Raw genomic sequence first — 7,386 nt, forward strand, 5'->3', positions numbered from 1 at the left:
AACTCACAGAGATCCGCCTGCCTCTGCCTCCCGAGTGCTGGGATTAAAGGCGTGCGCCACCATCGCTGGGCTCCTTCCCCACTTCTTATTTTTGTTTTTTTGAAGATTTTTTAAAGTTTTATATGTATGAGTATTTTGTCTGTGTGTGTGTCTATGCAGTACGTATGGAGGCCAGAAAGTACTGGATCCTCTGGAACTGGAGTTACAGGCAGTTGTGGACTATCACGAGGGTAATGGGACTAGAACCTGAGTTCCCTCAAGAGCAGCCAGTGCTCTTAACTACTGAGCTGTCTTTGCTCCCTTTCTTGTTTTTGATGTGAGTTCTTGAATCCTCTTCTGGTTTAATGTTCCCAAACATTGTAGGCTTTTTCTCTTAATAATAACCTCCCATTTCCCCCAGTCATCTTATTTTCTTTTTCAGCTTCAATTATGAAAAATGTCAAGCACATGCAGGAACAGGAGCCACCCAGTGCAGTGTGCTCCTATATCAAATACCACTAGCGACGGGTTCTTGACTGCTCTTGTCTCAGAATACTCCACACACCTTGTACAGTTTTTCCTATGTTTCTTTTCAAGACAGGTCAGACTGATCCCAAACTCTCTGTTTGCCTGCCTCAGTCTTCTGAGTTTGGAAATTGTAGGCCTAGACTACTACACCTGGATACCCTAAATTGCTGGATTTGGTTTGGTTTTTGATTGTTTTGAGACAAGGTTTCTTTATATAAACTGGTTTCAAGCTCTCAATCATCACTCCTCTGCTCACTCGGTGACTGCTGGGGTTATAGGTGTGTACCACCATTCTTGATGCCCTGAGGATTATTTTAAAGCAAATTTACAATTTTTTTCTTTTTTTTTTTTAAAAAAAATATTTATTTATTTATTTATTATGTATACAATATTCTGTCTATATGTATGCCTGAAGGCCAGAATAGGCCACCAGACCTCATTACAGATGGTTGTGAGCCACCATGTGGTTTCTGGGAATTGAACTCAGGACCTTTGGAAGAACAGGCAATGCTCTTAACCACTGAGCCATCTCTTCAGCCCTACAATTTTTTTCTTTTCCTCTCCATTTTGTTTTTGTTTTAGAACAATTTACTATATTACCCAGGCTAGTCTTGAACTGGGCTCAAATGATTCTCTTGCTTCAACCTCCTGAATGACTGCTATTACAGGAATGTACCAACATGCCTGATTTATGAGTATTTTTTACCTGAAAAAAATAATTATTATTATTCCTTATACGTTGAAATGTTATTTTAAAGTCATACATTTACATATAGCTAGGCATGGCTCAGCATGTAGGAGTATAGTGATATTTCATTTGTATTTTAATAAATAAAGCTTGTCTGAAGTTCAGAGAATAAAACAGCTGCCCTAGTCAGCCTTAAAGACCAGGCAGTGGGGCTGGAGAGATAGCTCAGAGGTTAAGAGCACTGACTGTTCTTTCAGAGGTCCTGAGTTCAATTCCCAGCAACCACATGGTGGTTTGCAACCATCCGTAATAAGATCTGGTGCCCTCTTCTGGCCTGCAGGCATACACACAGACAGAACACTATATACATAATAAGTAAATCTATATAAAAAAAAAAAGACCAGGCAGTGGTGACACACACCTTTAATCTCAGTAGCCGTGCTAGTTTGCCACAGAGACTGGGCAGTAGTGGTGCATGCCTTTAAACCCAGTACTAAAGAGAAACATAAGACGGGAGGAGACAGCTCTCACACAGAGTCTTATTCCGAGATTCCTGGAGGCAGGGTTACCATTTTCAGACTGAGGTAGAGGTAAGAACCAGTGACTGGTTGTTGTGCTTTTCTGTCTCTGGGTTTTTATTTATCATACTACACAGGAGACTGAATCAAAAAAAAAAAAAAAAAAAAGAGTGAGCACTAGTTTGAAGCCAGTCTGAGCTACACAACATGGCCTTGTCTCGGCACATCGCCCAGTCTGTCTGCCACTCTTGTATTTGTAACAGAAATCAGTATAAAATGGTTTCTCCTCGCCAGGCGGTGGTGGTGCACGCCTTTAATCCCAGCACTCGGGAGGCAGAGGCAGACGGATCTCTGTGAGTTCGAGGCCAGCCTGGTCTACAAGAGCTAGTTCCAGGACAGGAACCAAAAAGCTACAGAAAAACCCTGTCTTGAAAAATCCAAAAAAAGAAAAAAAAATGGTTTCTCCTCCCACTAGGCTCATTGAGGAAACACTGCAAATGATCTGGTGTGTCTTTCCTTATGGTTATTATACCCATATCAGTGTTTACAAATGGGTAGGTGTAGACACAGTTTTTATTATTTTCTACAAAAATTATATTGTTGAGAAAATGAATATTGTACAGATTACTCAAACTTGCTTCTCTCCTAAGTCATCTTTATTGAGGTATAATTTACATGAAATAAAATTTACCCTTCCTATGTGTATGGCTTGGCAAATATTTAGCTTTGATCTTGCTATGTAGCCCGGGCTGGCGTGGTACTCACCTTGTAGTACTATGTAGTAGTACTCACTAGGATTGCTTAGGAATAACATAGACCCACCTCTGCCTTCTGAGTGCTGGGATTAAAGGCATATGCCACCAACCCAGTTCATCTTTGTGAGTTTGGTAAACATGTGTCAATCTCTACACCAAATGTAATGGCATATGTCTATAATCTCAGCACTTTAGAAGACAAGACAAAAGGATCATGAGTTTAAGATAAATTTGAGGCCCGGTGGTGTGGGCGCACACCTCTGTGAGTTTGAGGCCAGCCTGGTCTGCAGAGCAAGTGTCAGGACAAAGTTACACAGAGAAACCCTGTCTTGGGAAAAAAAACAAAAAGATAAGTTTAATATAAGAGTTTCAGGACAACCACGGCTACAGAGAAACCATGTCTGAAAAACAACAACAAAGGAGAAAGCAACAGCAACAACAAACAAATTCTAATCTTGGTTGATTTTTTTCTTTCAAAATTTCATCTTTTTATGAGAAGCATGTTCTACAGTTCAGCTCTTGTTATTTTGGGTTTAAGAGCAAAGCCTTACCTGAAAAAAAAATAGGTTTCTTTTTATCAAAGTAGGTCTTTTAAATAATCAGTCACTACCTAATCTCTGAAAAATTCCTTACGTTTTCTAGTCCTGTAATTTTTTTTTTGTTGTTGTTGTTTTTTGAGACAGGGTTTCTCTGTGGCTTTGTAGCCTGTCCTGAAACTAGCTCTTGTAGACTAGGCTGACCTCAAACTCACAGAGATCTGCCTGCCCCTGTCTCCCGAGTGAGCCACCACCGCCCAACTTAGTCCTTTAATTTTGATATTACTACTAGGCCATATAAATGGAATCAAAGCAATATAGAACCTTATCTGTAATCACAGTAACTATAAATGATTAAAATATTCCAACTGAAAGATGTGATTTAAATTTTTTTAAAAGTTTGATCTAACAATATGATGTCTACAAGAGATGGTTTACTTTCAGAAAGACAAAGAAATTGAAAGTAAGAGAATGGAAGATGATACACCAAGCATATAGTAACCAAAGGTACAGTGAAGAGGATAGGCCAGATTCTGACAAAATACACCTTATGGCAGAAATTGTTACTAGATACAAAGAAAGAAAATTCTCAACTGTTCATGATGATATAACGTTTATAAATTAATGTCTACCTCACAATAAAAGCCCAAAAGAAGTAAAGCAGAAACTAACAATTTAAAAAAGGAGAAGGCCAGTAGGTCTGGAGGTTGTTACTCATGTAGCCCAGTCTGGCCTCAAACTTACTATGTAGCTGAGGCTGGCTTTGAACTTTTCCTTTCTGCTTCTACCTCCCACATACTGAGATGACAGGCATGTAAATTGATGGCAGTTTGTTCTTTTCTTTTGTTTGATTGTTTTTGAGACAGCGTCTCTCTATATAGTGCTGGCTGTCCTGGAATTCACTTGTGTAGACAAGACTGGCAATGTACTCAGAGAGTTCCACCTGCCTCAGCCTCTGCTTCTGCTTCGGTCCCGAGTGTGTGTCTAAAGGTGTGTGTCACCATGCCAGGCCAGAAGTTGCTTTCTAGTGCTCTTTACCAAAAAGAAGTCCTTGGATAAGAGGCTAATTTTAGAGTTTAGGGTAACAGAGTCTGAAACATTTTGTTTATGAGACAGCAAGAAAGTGTGCAAAGAATGATGAGGATTCATCAAAAGCATATCAAATCAAATGTGAACCAATTTGGTCATCAAAAGAAGTAAGACGGACTGGGCGGTGGTAGTGCTCTCCTTTAATCCCAGCACTCAAGAGGCAGCTGCAGGTGCATCTCTGAGTTTGAGGCCAGCCTGGTCTACAGAACAAGTCTCAGGACATCCCGGACTACACAGAGAAACTGTGTCTCAAAAATCAAAGCAATAGCAACAACAAACAAATTCTAATCTGTGTTGATTTTATTCTTTTAAAATATTGTATTTCGCCGGGCAGTGGTGGCGCACGCCTTTAATCCCAGTACTCAGGAGGCAGAGGCAGGCGGATCTCTGTGAGTTTAAGGCCAGCCTGGTCTACAAGAGCTAGTGCCAGGACAGGCTCCAAAGCTACAAAGAAACCCTGTCTCGAAAAACCAAAAATAAATAAATAAATAAATAAAAATAAATAAATAAATAAAATATTGTATTTCATCTTTTGTAAGTGTGCATGTTGCACGTGTGTTGGAACTCTTATGAGAAGCATATTCTACACTTCAGCACTTTTGTTTATTTTGTGGGATGTTGAGACAGAATCTTGCTATGTATCCCTTGCTGTCTTGGAATTCTCTGGATTGACTGTAATGGATTAATAAAAAATGCTGCAAGATTCCCGATCCCCGGCGGCTGCAGCAGCAGAAATGCTGTAGGTCCCTGAGAGGCAGCAGTGGGCCATGTGGCAGCAGGCAGCTGTCACAGGCAGGGACGGTGCAGTTCGCCTAGTGGCTGCAGCAGGCCACAAGGAGAGACAGACTGATGGGCACGCCACAAGACCAAGCCACAGATCTCCCAAGGCTGCTGGTCCCAGGCAGGGAGCTCAGCTGTGTGGGTAAGAGACAGAGACATGGATAGGCATGCCATGCAGAGTGAGGTTGGATATTTATTTAGTGGGTTATGGAGGGGGAAGGGGAGAAGAGCAGAGAGGCAGAGAGAGGAAGAGAGAAGGGAGAGACAGAAGCTGCCTCTTTGAGAGGGTGGCAGAAAAGAAAGAAACTCAGGCTGCAAGCAGGAAGATCTGCCTGCCTCATTGTTGGTGGGGGAGTGGGCGTGGCCTGTCCCTTAAAGAGACAGAACAGATCATTACATAGACCAGGCTAGACTCAAACTCATGGGTCCCGCATGAAAAAAAGTATTTTTGAGACAAGGCTTCATTATGTAACCCAGATAGTACTTAAACTCACAGAAATCTTCCTGCTTCAGCCTTCTAAATTTTGGGATTACAGATCTGAGCTGTCACGTCTATCTTAATTCTTTAATTGTAAAATAAAACTATAAATTTTTTATAATTTATACATAAATTATAAAATGGACACAATGGCACATACCTCTAATCCTAGCTCAGGGACAGCTGAGGCAGGAGGATTATTGTGTGTTTGGGGCTAGAACATGAAATCCTGCCTGAGAAGCAACAAAAGAGGAAGGAGGCAGGGAGAAAGGAGGAGAAAAGATGGGAGCCTTTCTCAGCCCTGCATCTTTCACTTCAGATGTTGTCCTTGCTTCTCTTCATTTTCAAAGTTGCTGTCCTCTGTTTTTATTCTTTTCACTCTTAAAAACTTTAAAACAGCTAGGTGGTGGTGCACACCTTTAATCCCAGCACTCGGGAGGAACAGGCAGACGGATCTCTGTGAGTCTGAGGTCAGCCTGGTCTACAAGAGCTAGTTCCAGGACAGGCTCCAAAGCTACAGAGAAACCCTGTCTTGAAAAACCAAAAACAAAAACTTTAAAACATATTTCTATGAATTATACATGCACGAAAAGTATGATTTTATTATTATTTTGTGTGTGTGTGTGTGTGTGTGTGTGTGTGTGTGTGTGTGTGTGTGTACCATAGTTGTGAGTGGAAGTCAGAGGACAACTTGTAGCAGCTGGTTCTCTCCTTCTGCCATGTGGTTTCTGGGGATTGAACTCAGGTCACCAGGCTTAGCCACTGTGCCTTTGCTTGTTGGTCACTTTGCTAGCCCTCCAAGCCTGTGTGAAGGACTGGAAAGCAGAGAGGCTCCGGTGAGAAACTTGGATAATAAACCTTTTAGATTTCATGATAAATGTGCACTGATACTCAACATACATGCATGCACACTTACTTCACTTACTTTTTTTTTTTTTTTAAGCTGGTCAAGGTGGTTTATATCTGTATAACAGCAGCAAGTATCTTTACCTGCTGAGACGTCTTCCTGGTCCTTGTTTGTGATATTTTATGGAGGAATACTAGCAGCAGGATTTTATAACAGAATGAGAGAGCTGCAGGGAGCTCTTCTGTAGCCTTGTTTTATAAATGACAGGCAAGTGTCTGCTAGGCGCGCTGAATCAGTAGATGAATCACAGGTGCTTTGCGAAGAACACGTAGCCTCTTTCTTGACTTCTGCAAGTTCCTGACACCCCTTTGATCTAAATAAAGCAGCCAGAATGCTAATGGTGGAGCTGTCATTCAGTGAGCAAATGTTTATTGAAAGCTTAACATGTACTATATAGGGCTGGGCGCGGTAACCTTAACCTATACCCCAACACTGGTGGACAAAGAGTTCAAAGCCATTTTTGGTGTTGGGTCCACAGATGGGGGGGGGGGTTGGCATGTGGCGCAAAGATGGGGACAGATCACCGAAGTCTAGCAAACCAGAAGCAAACTATTGCAGGAAAAAGTAAAAAATTAAAAAAAAAAAACTCCATGGGGCACAAAAAAAAAAAAAAAAAAAAAAAAGCTTATCAGCTAGCTGAGAGCACAGCCAGAGATGGACTTGTAAGGCTGTGGCACAGGCCGGTTTTCGACTCCTCTTTTTTATAGAAGCATTAGGCAGTAACAAAGGAATTTTTATAATCTTGAGGTGAAACTTAAACACAAATTGCCCTTTTTTGCAATTTCCATTAACAATATTTTTTACTTAAATTAGTGTTTGTATTCAGTTCATTGTTTTTCCCTGGCATTCCTTGATAGTGCTTACCAAGGCTCTGCACCTCCCCTGACACTGCCAGTTTTGCATAGCAGGAAAGAGCATGGAAAGATATAAAACGAAAAAGTCAAAAGTCACGTACATCCCATCATTTAAAAGTTAACTCAGGGGGCTGGAGAGATGGCTCAGTAGTTAAGAGCACTGCCTGCTCTTCCAAAGATCCTGAGTTCAATTCCCGGCAACCACATGGTGGCTCACAACCATCTGTAATGAGGTCTGGTGTCCTCTTCTGGCCTGCAGACATACACACAGACA

At 41.3% G+C, this 7,386-nt stretch overlaps 1 protein-coding gene across 14 annotated transcripts in view; it reads left to right on the forward strand.

The window, feature by feature from the left end:
- The window catches only part of Clip1 (CAP-Gly domain containing linker protein 1), an 88,194-nt gene that overhangs the window by 66,802 nt on the left and 14,006 nt on the right, over positions 1-7,386 (forward strand). The gene's annotated exons all lie outside the window — the stretch shown is intronic.

The sequence above is a fragment of the Microtus ochrogaster genome, chromosome 2 (assembly GCF_000317375.1).
Source record: "Microtus ochrogaster isolate Prairie Vole_2 chromosome 2, MicOch1.0, whole genome shotgun sequence".
In the NCBI taxonomy this organism is placed as follows: Eukaryota; Metazoa; Chordata; class Mammalia; order Rodentia; family Cricetidae; genus Microtus; species Microtus ochrogaster.